A 15,516-nucleotide genomic window follows, 5' to 3' on the forward strand; every position below is an offset into this window, starting at 1 on the left:
TTCTTTCTTTCTTTCTTTCTTTCTTTCTTTCTTTCTTTCTTTCTTTCTTTCTTTCTTTCTTTCTTTCTTTCTTTCTTTCTTTCTTTCTTTCTTTCCTCTCTCTCTCTCTCTCTTTCTCTTTCTCTCATCTCTCTCTCTCCATTTCTTTTAAATTTGTTTGTTGGTTAATTAAAACTTCCAAGGCATCACCTTCCTTTTCTCCCCTCCCCACACTAGAAAACCTACCTTTCCAGATTCTATTGGTGGTCTTTGTACATTCTACATTCTAGCCAAGGTGACCCACTATTGTTTCCTAAAGTTGGCATTCCACTGATGGTCTCTGTGCCTTCCCATGTGTTATCCCCCAGGCCTGGAGCTTCTTCTCTCTCACCTCTTGAGACCCTTAGCTTTCTTCAAGGCTCAGTTTAGATGTAATCTCTTACACGAACCTTTTTTGACTAGAGAAGTTCCCCTAGTTAGTATTCTTTCATTCCTCAAATTATCATCTACCTACATTATTTCTTTATTTTGGTACATAGTGTTTCCTCCAAGTAGAATGTAAAGGCCTTGAGGGCTAGGACTATTTTCTTCTTGTTTTTGTTTCTCCAGACCCCTAGTATAGTACCTTTGTAGGAATTTTGTTTAATTGAATTGAAATGAAATGAGATTATGAATGAAAAAGGGTCCTGGGAACTATATTAATAACAGCTCTCATTTACATAGTGCTTTAAGATTCACAGAGTGATTTCCCTCACAAGACTACATTTAGGGTACATGATCTGCCTTTGATTACTGGAGGCAGCTAGATGCTACAATGGATAGAAAGCTGGGTCTAGAGTCAGGAAGACTTATCTTCCTGTGTTCAAATCTGGCCTCAAGGTAGTTGTGTGATGTTGGGCAAGTCACAACCCTCAGTGTGTCTTAGTTCTTCCATCTGTAAAATGAACTGGAGAAGGAAATAGCAAACCATTTTAGTATCTGACAAGAAAACCCCAAATAGGGTCCTAAAGAAAGGGACAAGATTGAACTGACTCAGCAACAACAATAAAAATGTGCAAGAAAGATTAGCCTTTTTTGGCATGGCCCTACAAGGAAGAACAAAACATAGGGTGGAGGCTGAAGAAAGTCCATCTTAAGAGTCATCACCTTCTATATGAAGGCTTTTGGATCTTTTTATCTTGCTAGTGCCATCTTGAGGATAACTATTTAGGCTATATGTTGTCTCTCCTGATAGAATGTAAACTCCCGGAGGGCATGAACTGTTTCTTTTTCTTTATATTCTCAGTGTCTAGCACAATACCTGGAGTATACAGTTGTGTGTGTGTGTGTGTATATATATATATATATATGGCACATACAGTTATTAACTATTAGAGTTATTCAGAAAATATCAGAGACTGCCTTCAGAAAGAGAGAATTTCCCACCACTGGAGATCTTTAACGAGAAGTTAAGTGACCCCTTGTTGGGGTATAGTAGAGAGTATTTTTATTCCAGCACAGATTGGGCCAAATGATCCCTCTGTTTTTTTTCTAGAAGCAGAAGAGAGCGATCAATGTTGGCCAGAGTAGCTGGAGAAGGCATTCTGGAGGATGTAGGGTTCGAACCAGTCCCTGAAGGGTAAAGAGGATCAGAATTGGTAGAAAAGAGGAAATTTTTTTGCTGTCATTTCAGTTCTGTCTTACCTTTCAAGAAGAGGAGATTGGTGGTCACTAAATTGCAAGTTTCCTGAGGGCAGGGGACTGTGTCTAAATTCATCTTTTTGTCCTACACATAGAAGAAAAGTAATGAATGTTTTTTTGAATGAACAAATGAATTTCGAGACTGGCCTGGAGAAAGTGGAAAGTTGATTTGGGAGGAATAGTTGAGGGAGACAGTTCATGAAGAGCCTTGAACAATGGGTTCCCTAGCTTGAACTGAAATCTCTAGACTAGAGACCAGCTAATTTTTCTATAGTCCTCTCCTTCTAGTTCAACCAGAACAAAAAAAGAAATCTGGCTCAGATTGTTGAACCCCAGACCAGCTCCTACATGCCATGGCCAACCTGGTTACACTGTGGAAGAAAGCTTGAGAACAGCTAGTCCTTAGCTCCCTTTAAAGTATACCTAATATGTGAACCAGAATGTGCATTTCCTCCCCTATATCTTGATTGCTACATGAAAGTTAGTACTTAGTGCAACCTTTGGGTATGGTACTCTAAATCTTTTATTATTCAGTTGTTCTCAGTCACACCTAAATCTCCATGACTCCACGGGGTTTTCTTGGCAAAGATACTGGAATGGTTTGCCATTACCTTCTCCAGTTCATTAAATGACTTGCTCAGCTAGGAAATGTCTGAGGCAAGATTTGAACTCAGGAAGATGATTTCAAGTCCAGTGCTCCCTTGCTGCCAGAGAGTTCTAGACCAGTGATGCCAAATTCATATAGAAGACACAGTGTCACTAATCCCTACATAAAGATCCCTGTGGGCCACATATTGTCTTACCTTTAAAATGTGTATTTAAATATATATTTAATTTAATTTATTTAATTAATTGTATTTTATTCAATATGTGTTTAATTTAACAAAATGTATATTTGATTGTATTTTTATTTATTTCCTTTAAAAATACTACTCAATTACAAAAAAAAAAAGATTTTATCTGATTAAAGTATCAGTTCCAACAATCCCAAGGGACCTATGAGAAAGAATGCTATCCACATCCAGAGAAAGAACTGTGGGAGTAGAAATGCAGAAGAAAAACATATGCTTGATCACATGGTTCAGTGGGTATATGATTGGGGTTTTGGTTTTAAAAGATCACTCTATTACAAATATGAATAATATGGAAATTGATTTTGAACAATGATACATGTACAACCCAGTGGAATTGTTTGTCAGCTCCAAGAAGGGGGAGGAAAGAGGGGAGGGAGAGAACATGAATCATGTAACCATGGAGAAATATTCTGAATAAATAAATACATTTTAAAAAATTATTTAAAATAAAATAAAATAAAGTATCAGTTCCAAGATCAAAGGGGATAAGGACTAGGCAATTGGGGTTAAGTGACTTGTCCAGGGTCATACAGCCAGGAAGTGTCCATGGTCAGATTTGAACCCAGGACCTCTGCTCTCCAGTCCTGGCTATACACTGATCCACCCCTTTCCCCCACAACTACTTTTTAATCTGGTTTGGGGCCTTAAGAGCCTTGTGCTTCCCCCTCTATCCCAGATCTCTTCCCAACAAAATCCATTTCAAGGGACTTCCTCTTTCAAAGCCTGCCTCCATCAGATGCCACCTCCATCCAGGAGCTTTCCCCAAGGGGAAATGGCTTCTCCTCTCTCAAATTTCTCACAGCACTTTTTCTGGACCATTTTTTACATTTACAGATTTGGGCCCAGAGGGACTTTCAAGGCCATTGTGTTTGACCGTTTCATTTTATGAATGAAGAAAGTGAGTCTGTGAGAGGTTTGGTGACTCATCCCAGGGCATGGAGCCAGTGGATGTCTGAGGCTGTATTTGAATTCAGGTCTTCTGGACCTGAAGACTATCCACAATCCCACTCTAGAGGGCACTTAGCTCCCTCTCACATGAACTATCATTATTTGTATATTTGCTCTCACACTCCCTTATTATATTTATAATTTGTTACCATTTTGGTAATATGGGATTTTAAAGTTGAAAAAGATGTTAGAGATCTTCATATACCTCCCCCCTCACTTTACATGAAGAGCTTGGGCTTCTCTGATATGATCCCCCCGACCCCCCCAGTATACCCCTAAACCCTCACTTTAAAAATAAAAAGAAATGAGGAAGTATGGAAGGTTGATGGTTCAAATCTGGCCTGAAACACTTCCTAACTGTGTGACCCTGGGCAAGTCACTTAACCCCCATTGCCCAGCCTTTACCACTCTTCTGCCTTGGAACCAATATATAGCATTGATTCTGTGATGGAAGGCGGAGGTTTTTAAACCCTTACCTTCCATCTTAGAATCAATACTGTGTATTGGTTCTATGGCAGAAGAGCAGAAGAGCTAGGCAATGGGAGTTAAGTGACTTGCCCAAGGTCACACAGGTAGGAAGTGTCTCAGGCCACGTTTGAACCCAGGATCTCATGTCTCTGGACCTGGCTCTCAATCTACTGAGCTACCTCTCTGCGCCCAAGGTGAAGGTTTTAAAAAACAAAACCCCAAAAACAAACAAACAAGGAAACTGAGGCCCAGAGAGGTTGAGTGACTTGCCCAGAGTCACATAGGCAGGACTTGAACCCATGCCCTCTGATTCCATAGCCAGTGACTGCTCTTTCCCCTCTCTATTGCCCACCTGCAGATGACATATAAGTTCAAAACAGACATTTTAATTAAAATAGAATGACAAGAGAGTAACGGAAATATATGTCTCTCAGCACCTTTTCCCAAATGACTGACACTTGGGAGCACTAATTGAGTCTCTATTTACCTTTCTCTAACACAGCAAAAGAAGGGCACCTAGGTGGCTGGGTAGATAGAAAGCCAGGCCCAAAGGGGAAAGGTCCTGGGGTCAAATTTGACCTCAGACATGTCCTAGTTGCATGATTCTGGGCATGTCCCTTAATCCCATTTGCCTAGCCCCTTGCCCTTCTGCCTTAGAATTGTCACTAAGATAAAAAGTAAGGGTTTAAAGAAGAAAAACATACACACACACACACACACACACACACACACACACACACACACACACAGAGCCAAAGAGAGGCATATAAGCTCACTCACAGAACGATGTGACATGGGGCTCCGCATCCCCAGCAGCCTCTTCTCATCAGGGACTTCCTCTCCCCTCTCCCAGCAGCAGCAGCATCTCCAGGACAGACAGCAGCTCCTCAGGGCAGCAGTTACACAATGTTGTTTCTCTCCTCCAGCTGTTTCTCTCGGCTCCCATGTTAGCTTTGCTCTTAGCCCACACCTCCTTCTTTAAACTGCAGGTACCTGAAGCACACTTACCTGCCCAGGGACAATATCTCAGGGTCACCTGGGAAGGAGAGTCCAAAGAGAATTTGCTCCAAAGAATACCATTTCCCTATTTAAAAAACTGTGAGCCCTGAGGTCCCTGAATATACACTATACACAGGTAAGTGGCTTTATTCTATCTTAGTGCAATGTTTTGCACAGAGTAATTAATTTCCAATTATTATTATTTTTTACACCTTCACCTTTTGTCTTGGAATTGATCCTATATTGTTTGCAAGGCAGAAGAGTGGTAAGAGATAGGCAGTGGGAGTTAGGTAACCTGCCCAGGTTCACACACCTAGGAAGAGTTCAAATTTGAACCCAAATCTTCCTCCATGAAGATGGAGTCGCCCAGCTGCCCTCTAATTGATTCATAAAAACAAAACAAAAAAAGACTAGAGACAGGCTGAGAAAGGAGGAGGGATGGAGAACAAGTATTTACTAAGTACTTATTATGTTTCAGCCATTTTACAAATCTAATCTCATTTGATTCTCATAACAATCCTGGGAAGCAGGTGCTATTACTATCTATATTTTACAGTTGAGGAAACTGAGGCAGACAGTGGTTAAGTGTCTTGTCGTGAGTCACACAGATGACAAATATGAGGCCAAGTTTATACTCAGGCCTTCCTGACTCCAAACAGTAGATAGAAGTCTTAGCCTGGAGTTGGGAAGACCTGTGTTCAAATCTGGCCAAATTAACTGTGCGACCCTGGGCAAGTGATTTAATCCTATTTGCCTCAGTTTCCTCATTTGTAAAATGAACTAGAGAAGGAAATGGCAGACCATTCCAGTATCTTTGCCAAGAAAACCCCAAATGGAGCCATGGAAAGTTGGAAGTGACTGAGAACTGAACAACAAAACCTAATTCAATGTATGAGGTAGGGAAGGATGGGGGGAAAGAGAAAGACATGATGGTCTCAGTCCTTAAAAGTTTATATTTTACCCGGGAGAGAGGGATTGCAGAATGTTCCCAAATGCCCAGATAGTCAAATGAATGTTATCTCTTGATGTAGGTCTTCCCTTCAACAATGCAGTTTGCAATTCAGCTAGTCCCACCCATTCCACCTGACTCGAGTTCTGGCCAGTTCATCAATTTGCCCTGGGGGTTTGGATGGTCTACTCAAAGTGCTGGAGGCCTGAGCATACCAACGGAGCGTGTGGTCTGTCCTCTGCTCATGCCTTGCTCTTCTTTTATAACCAGTCTGTCTTCATTTTCTCTCATAAATTTCTTTGATGACATCTTTCGCAATGAGTACACATGTTAACAAAAATGTTTAATCTTTAAATTAGTGTAGAATCTTTCAAAAGTGTACAAAGAATGGATTTCTTTTCTTTTTCAAACACTTACTTTCTTATTAAATGAAGGGCAAAGGCTAAACAACTGGGGTTAAATGACTTGCCCAGGGTCATACAGCTAGGAAGTGTCTGAAATCAGATTTGAACCCAGGTCCTCTGGACACTAGGGCTGATCTGCTACCCATTGTGCCACCATAAAGGATTGATTTCAACTACAAAGAGGTTGAACATCCTTTTAAAAATTCACAGGTCAAATTTTTGTTAACTTGAATTAGGCTTTGTTTCAACAAGTCAAGATTCCACTGAAAGAAATGTTATGGAAAAGTCTTTTTCAAATGAATTGATCTTTTTGTAAGGCATACTAATCAGAAATCTAACTAAGCTTTTTGTCAATTTGGGTTTGTATATATTGATTGGGTTTGCTTAAGAGAGGATAGATCTGTAATTTGAATTTATGCTGTCAAAGGAAGTCAGGCACACCTAGTCTAGGCCTAAAAAAATAATCAATAAATGTTTATTAAATGAATGTGTAATTTGTGATTTACATTTCAAACATTATAAATGATTTACGGAATCTTTTTTTGTCTACTAGTTATGACTACTTCATTGGTATAGGGAATTCATATTGAGGAAATTCCTTCCATCGATGCAAATCAACTACTCTAATATTTTCAAGTCTTAGAAAGCTTCCTGGGACATTAAGACATGAAGTGACTTGCCCAGCCCCACAGCTAGTATGTGTCAGAGGTGGGATCTAGATGAATATCTTCCTGACTCCAAGGCTTGATCCCTTTCTCCTACTCTCTGCTGTCTCTACTGTATAAAATCAGAGATATACAAACTACCAGAGTGGGAATATTAATAAGGGCTAGTACTTATATAGCTCTTTAAGGCTTGCAAAGTGCTTTACAAATATGTCTTCATTTGACCCTCACAACAAACAACCCTAAGAAGGAATAGGTATTTGGCCCAACGGTTAGAGTGCCTGACCTGGAGTCAGGAAGACTCATCTTCCTGAGTTCAAATCTGGCCTCACACCGTTACTATCCCTATGACACTACTGAGCAATTTACTTAACTCTGTTTGCCTCAGTTTCCTCATTTGTCAAATGAGCTGGAGAAGGAAATGGCAAACCACTTCAGTATCTTTACCAAGAAAACCCCAAATGGGGTCATGAAGAGACTGAAAGGACTGATCCATTATCCCCATTTTAAAGAGGAGGAAATGGAGAATCAGTATCTTTTCTCAGGGTCAGGAAACTCTGTGTCCGAAGTCACATTTGAGCTTGAGGTTTTTTTGACTCCTGGTCTGACCCTCTAATCACTGTACCTCTTTGCTGTTCTAGCTAGCAAGACTCTTCAGTGATTTTTTTTTTTGAGACGTATGCATGTTTTATTAAATTAGCAAATAAGTATGATAATACATACACATTATTATAATGCTTAACATACATAAGCTCTCATAAGTTGTGTACAGAGATCATGAAATAAGGGCAATATTGGGTAGGTTTATTTTTTTTTAAAGGAATTTTAAAAACACATTGAGAAGCTCACCAAGACAAGCTTCAACAATGCCAATCCCAAAGTTTGGAACCAGAGTTGTGAGGCTCATGTTTGTCTGGCATTGGCTCTTCTGTGGCTACCTCCTTGGAAATGCCACAGGATGCAGATAGCCCATTATCTCCACATCAAAGAAGGTGGCACACTGTATGCAGAGCTCAGAGTCAAGATGGGGAAAGAAAACTGATTCCAAGATCCAGTATCTTGTTCTGAAGAGATTTTGTGCCCTGCTCTGCCAGGACCTCATAATGTTCTTCATTCCAATAGGAGGAGCCAAGGCCACTAGCCAGCTTTCTCATGACATTCCTTCTTTCTTTTCTTTCTTTCTTTCTTTCTTTCTTTCTTTCTTTCTTTCTTTCTTTCTTTCTTTCTTTCTTTCTTCCTTTCTTCCTTTCTTCCTTTCTTCCTTCCTTTTTCTTTTTCTTTTTTTTGTCTTCCTGAGGGGGCAGAACAGGAGCAGGCTTATCCGACTTCAGTACGTTTAATGTCTTGAGCACTGTGCAGGACAAGGGGAATTCACGTGCCATAGAACCAAAAAGGGGATATGTTGTGGTATAATAGAGATTAGCTTTATAGACCATAAGTATATCAAAATAGAGTCCAGTAGATTTATTTCACAGATGAGGAAATTGCAATCCAGGGAGTAAAAGCGACTTGCAGAAGTAGTGATTCAAATCCAGGTGTCCTGAATCCCAGGTTAGTTCAAGGCTGGTAATGAGGTCCTGAGCAAGAATAAAAGTAAATTGGATTTGAGAAAAATTGGGGAGGTAGAATCAGCAGGATTTAGCTATGGGATGAGAGAAGAAAAAAAATGATTTCAGTTTGAAACTTGCCTCAGTTTCCTCATCTGGATGATTGGGAGGTTGTTTGTGCCGTTGGCAACTTGGTAAATCAGGAGTGGGAAAAGGTTCACGTTTGGAAGGGAAGCTGTGGGGTTTGGTTTGGGGCTTGAGCTGTCATTTCTTGCCCTTTTGCCCTGAAGGCCCTCAGTGCATTCCCCGAGTACCTCGTTGTTGTCCACCCTTCAAATGGTATTGGGGGGCTGTGACCCTATAATGTCAGGTTGAACTGACCCAGTATATAACAACTGATACTATGCTGCTGCCTACCTGTGTCAACATATGTCACCATAATACCTTCTGGAAAGTGGTAAATACCTGATGTTTGGGGAGGGTGGGTGGACAGGAGGAGGAGGAGGGGAGTTTTGTAAGAGAGATGATTTACTAGATAAGCTTCCAAGTTCCTTTCAATGCTGACATTCCATGAATCTATGATCCTGATGGCTCTTCCACGTCTGGTATTCTATGTTTGATAAAGAAACGATTAGGTTTCTTAGAATCATAGACTGTAGAATGTCAGAACTGGTAGATTATTAAAGACGTTGGGGCTCAAGTTGAAGAGAATTGAGGTTTTCCCTAATGCTAAGAGGGACAGTGTTGGGGGATGGGGTGGAAAAGAGGGTTTTTAGAGATTCAGCTGCCTCCTGGTCAGGTGCCAGGAACTAGGAGATTGGAATAGATCATTATTATACTGACGATGACGACCAGCTGTTCTCTCTTTCCCAGAGGACAGAACAAGGAGAAATGGGCTGAAAGAGCACATGGAACTCATACAGTGGCTTTTGAGATTTCCTTTAGAGACAGGCAACTAGACCAGTGACTTCACTGGTACAGAGAACTCTTAGAGGAGTAAACTCTCTCTACCAATGCAGGTCATCACCTGGCACCTTATTGGTCATTTATTCTTTTATTTATTTATTTTAATAAAAACCCCTTACCTTCTCTCTTAGAATAAATACTGTGTATTGGTTCTAAGGCAGAAGAGTGGTATGGGCTAGGCAATGGGGGTTAAGTCACTTGCCCAGGGTCACCCAGCTAGGAAGTGTCTGAGGTCAGATTTGAACCCAGGACTTTCCATCTCCAGGCCTGGCTCTTGATCCACTGAGCCACTTAGCTGCCCCCACCATTTAGTCTTCAAGAGTTGCCTAGAATACTGAATTCAGTGTCTTGACTATGCAACCTGCTTTCATTGAGGAACTGGGGGAAATAATAGGGTCATAATTCATCAGGGCCAAGTGAGGAGCTCCATTGAGACAATGGCATCAGTGATAGGTGTTTAAAAGTAGATGGATGTAATTTAGAAGCATCATCTCTGATCTTAATGATAATCCTTCACGTCATACATGATATCTGTCATGTTATATCAAAGATGTCAAGTCTAGAAAGTGGTTTTGTACCATTATTTCATTCGAATCTTAGTATAAGCACACAACACTGCTTCTCCCAACCCTACGCCTTTCCACCAGCTGTCCCCAGACCTGAAATGCCTTCCTTCTTCCCCTCTGTCTCCTGGCTTCTTTCAAAACTCAGTTCAAATTCTACCTTCTGCAGAAGGCCTTTCCTATTTCTCTCTCACCTCTAGTGCCTTCCATCTGAGATGACCTTCATAAGATTAAAATTAATATCCAATAACCCCAAGTATTATATTTTATAAAGTTTATTAATAATCACTTGAAGTAGAAAAAAAATACAAGAACAAAAGTTAAAGCCTGAGTAAAGCCTGTGGAAAAATTCTCCTGCCTGGCACTCACCCAACCTTCTTAAACCTCATTTCCCTGAAAAGAGAGAAAGGGTGGAGCTACACACAACTTTATCCTCAAAGCGTAAGGACGTAATGTGAGAAGGAAAGTGGGATGCTGGGACAGAGAGTCCCTGGGGACCAAATTCTAATTATATACCTTTCATCAGAAGATGAATTGTGGTGTCTGTCCCAAGCATATGAAGACTTCCCCCAGTGTAATGGGTACATGAGAACAATTTATTCTGAAGGCCATGATGGCCCCTGACGCTTGGACAGACATTGAAGATTCCAAGATCATCCATTGTACCTTGGGCCACCGTCAGGTATCTTGACTTTCATCCTGCCAGTGGACTTACATGACTGCAGGAGAGAGCAAGGCTGAAGACTTTAGGTAACTCTGCCTCACATAAATCCAGTTCACAAGCAAGTCTAGACATCACTCCATGATGTCACTGGCCCTCTTCAAAAAGGAAGATGAACAATAGCAATAACAGCAACAGCTTTCCATTTTTTCTGAATATGTCTTGTACTTAATTAGTAGTTTACAAGTTTGACTCCTTCATTAGAATATGAGCTTCTTGAGGGCAGGAGCTGACTTTCTTTGTATTTCCACTGTTTAGCACATGATCTAATACATAGTAGACCCTTCATAAAATGTTTGTTGACTGACAGACTGCCTGAGAGGGTTGGAGTAGAAAGAGCACTTAATTTGGAGTCAAAGGATTTGAGTTCAGATCTCACCTCTGCCACTTCTATCATGTTGGGCATGTTATGTAACTTTTCTTGGTCTCAGTTTCCTCATCATTAGAATTATATACATATAAACTTTATATTATGTTTATATGTATATAATATTTATAATGTATAAACTCTAAAGTCTAGCTCTAAATCTATGCTCCAATAAGATAGGCAGGGCAGGAGTTCCCTGCCCATTTTACAGTTAACTGTAAACTGAGTTTACGAACTGAGTTTAGGAACTAATAGGAACTGAGACCCTCTAGTAGAATGAAATCAGGAAATTTGATGCTCCTGCATCACTCGAGTTAACAAAAGGAGGTTTACTTAATTATAGCAGAGGAAGAACATTAAGCAAGGACTTTCAGTGAGGACACTCACATTGATTCAACTGAGCATAGCTTCCTGGATTCCGTCATGCTATCAAGGCATGGTCACAGAGAGAGATGGAACTCCTGGTGGCCTCTTGATTCAGGTGACCAGGAGACAACATCAGCAACCTTAGTTGTTGGTCCCCTGAAATAATCAACTCTCCAAAGGAGAGTTTCAGTACCTCTTTATCTTTCAAAAAATTTTATCTTGGGGGCAGCTGGGTGGCTCAGTGGATTGAGAGTCAGGTCCAGAGACAAGAGGTCCTGGGTTCAAATCTGGACTTAGACACTTCCTAGTTGTGTGACCCTGGGCAAGTCACTTGACCCACATCGCCTACCCCTTACCACCCATCTGCCTTAGAACCGATACCCAAAATTGATTCTAAGTCGGGAAGTAAGGATTTAAAAAGATAAATTAATCCCTTACTTTTTGTTCTGGTAACAACTGTAAGACAGAAAGGTAAGAGCTAGGCAAATGAGGTGAAGTGACTTGTCCAGGGTCACACAGCTAAGAAGTATCTGAGGTCAGATTTGACCCCAGGGCCTCCACCCTCCACACCTGCTCTCTTATCCACCGAACCACTTATCTGCCCCTTCAGTACCCCTTTAAAAAAAAAAACCCTTACCTTCTGTCTTAGAATTGATACCAAGTATTGGTTCCAAGGCAGAAGACTGGTAAGCGTTAGGCAATGGGAGGTAAGTGACTTGTCCAGGGTCAGCTAGAAAAGTATCTGAGATCAGATTTGAATCCAGGACTTCTTGTCTCCTGATGTTCTGTCTCCTGAGCCACCAACTGCCCCATCAGGACCTCATAAGAAAAGAACTAGACTAATGTATATGGAGTGCTGTACCATTTGTTTTATCTTGGCACCCAAAGGACTACTGGGTCATTCTATCAACTCTGAAGCTGAAACTTCCTACATGTATAGTCATCCTGTACTAGAATGTGAGCTCCTTGAAAACATGATTATTTGCTTTTTTAAAAAAATCTCTTGGGTGAGTAACAGAATGCTTTGCACATAGAACTTCCTACATGCTTTTTCAATTATTCAATTAATTCATTCATTCCATCCCTGCTCTACCATTCTCTCCTTTTCCTGTATTTTTCTCTGTGTGTATAACTATTGCTTCCCTTTTTTCCTCCTTCCTCCTCTCCTCTCCCTTCTCTGTTATCCTCTGCCCCCCCCCCCCCCAGCCCCTTATTCTCTCTTTCACATTCTTCTTGCTTGGATAATGTCACATTTACATGCAAAACTACAAGCCTTAAATCTTTATTTTTACTTTGTAGATAAATTTGGAAGTAGACCAATCTGCTTCTCATCCTAGGGCTTTCTGCTCCTTCCAGTGCTGGTCTCTCCAATCCTAGTACTATTACAAAATGCTCCCTACTCTGAAATATACCCAAAGAGGAAGTGGCTTGGCCATGGTTGAAAGTAGCAGAACTGGGATTCAAACCCAGGTTCTCTGATTCAGAATTCCCCTAAGCTAGGTTGACTAAAAAAAGCAAAGAAACCTAATCTTCTGTCTTTTTTATCTTCCATCTTAGTATCAATTACTGTGTATTGGTTCCAAGGCAGAAGATTTACCTTCTGTCTTAGAACCATTAATTCTAAGCAGGGGAGAAATAATGGCTAAGCAATTGAGGTTGAGTGACTTGCTCAGGGTCATATAGATCTGAACCCAGGCCTTCCCAACTCCAGGCCTGGTTCTCTATCCATTGTGCTATATAGCTGCCCCACTAGGTTGACTTTTTAAAAAATCCCATTTTTAAGTCTCCACTCAAGGATTTACAATACACAGAGTAATCTGAACAGTTCTGACAATTAAATCATAACAGCTGATGAGGTCACCAAAAGACAAAGTGAAAAAGAAGAGGGCCCAGGACAGAGTGTCAGGGATCATGCATTATTAGGGGCTGGATATGGATGATGATTCAGCAAAGGAGACTAAGAAGGAAACACAGACATATAGGAGAGAGCATATGGAGGAGGAAAGGGTAGTTGACAGTGTCAGATGCTGAAGAGGGGTCAAGAAGAATGAGGACTAAGAAAAGATCTTCAAATGTGTTCATTAAGAAAGCATTAGGAGCCAGGCCCAGGGAGGTTCTGGGTTCAAATCTGGCCTCAGACACTTCCTAGGTGGGTGACCCTGGGCAAGTCACTTAACCCCCACTGCCTAGCCTTGACTGCTCTACTGCCTTGTAACTAATACACAGTATTGATTCTAATAAGGTAATCTAATTTGATTACCTTCTAAGAGAAGGTAAGGGCTATTTAAAAAAAAGAAAAAGAAAAAGAAAGAAAGAAAGCACTGATAACATTGGAGAGACTGATAAAGAGATGGAAGCCAGATTGTAATAGATTGAAGAGTGAGTGAGGAAAGAAGAAAAGACAGTGAGTGGAGACAGCTTTTTCTAGGCAATTTACATGTTATATTTTCAAGGCAATTTCTAAGGAAAACCAAAACCTTTTTCTTCCCTCTTCACATCTATCAAACAGCAACTTTGAATTACTGAGGGCAAGATGTGAGTGCACTAGAATTCTGAAAATCTAGAAAATCACAGAGAGCCAGGTCCTTACAATACAAAACATAGAAGGTCAGACCTGAAAGAGAAATCATGAAAACAACCCTCCCTATTTAACAGATAGGGAAACTGATGCTCCACAAGAAATGAATTGTTCTGGGGCAGCTAGGTGGCTCAGTGGATAGAGAACCTGGCCTGGAAATGGGCTTGGTTGTATAACCCTGAGTAAGTCACTTAACCCCAACTGCCCAGCCCTTATTACTCTTCTGTCTTGGAACCAATTCTTAGTACTAATTCTAAGACAGTAGGCAACAGTTTTTTAAAAAAATAAAGGAAAAAAGAGAAGTGACTTGTCCAAGGGCAAACAGTTAGTGACAGAATTACAACTAGAACTCAGATCTCCTGCATCTTTTCTCCCATGCTTGTTTAATTCTCTCATTTTTTCTATACAAAGATATTCTTATATTTGCACAATTTACACACAAACACAGACATATCTACATATATATCTACATATATATGTATATATAAAGTTTTTTATTTTTTTCCAGGTTGATACAATTTTCAATAATCTTTTTCTGACATTTTGTGATCCACATCCTTTCCCTTTATCCCATCCCTCCTCCCAAGACAGCAGGCAATATGATATAGGTTGTACATATGTTATTATACAATACATATTCATCATGTATTGAAAGAAGAAACATATCACTTAACACTAGAGAAAAATTCATAGAGGAAAAAAGATAATGACATGCTTCAGTCTGCAGTCAAACTTGCTCAGTTCCTACTATCTCAGTGGAGAAACTTTTTCTTCATAAGTCCCTTGGAGTCGTCCTGGATCTTTGCACTGCTGATAAAGTTATTCACAATTGACTTAACACGTTGTTCATTTAGTTAATTCACATTGTGCATTATTGGTGTTGCAGTGTAAATGTTCTCCTGATTCTGCTCATTCCACTTTGCATCATTTCATACAAGTCTTTTAAAGTATTTTTGTGATCATCTTGTTTTTTATGTCTTACAGCACAGTAGTATTCCATTACAATGGAATGTATTCCACAACTTGTTTAGTCATTTCCCAATTGATGGATAGCCCTTCAGTTTCCAGTTCTTTGCCACCACAAAAAGAATTACTATAAATATTTTTGTACATGGAGGTCCTTTCCCCGCATCCTTGATCTCTTGGTGATACAGACCTAGTAGTGAGATAGCTGGGTCTAAGGAAATGCACAGTTTGATGGTCTTTTGAGCATAGTCCAGAATAGTTGTATCAGTTCACAGCTCCATCAACAGCATATTTTTCCACATTTTCTCCAACATTTATCATTATTCTTTTTTGTCATATTAGCCAGCCTGATAGGTAGGGAGGAGCCCGATGGTACCTCAGAGTTGTTTCATTTTGCATTTCTCTAATAGTGATTTGGAGCATTTTTGTCATATGACTGAAGATAATTTTAATTTCTTCAACTATTCATATCCTTTGACCTTTATCAGTTGGGGAA

This window comes from Gracilinanus agilis, chromosome 2, assembly GCF_016433145.1.
Source record: "Gracilinanus agilis isolate LMUSP501 chromosome 2, AgileGrace, whole genome shotgun sequence".
Lineage (NCBI taxonomy): Eukaryota > Metazoa > Chordata > Mammalia > Didelphimorphia > Didelphidae > Gracilinanus > Gracilinanus agilis.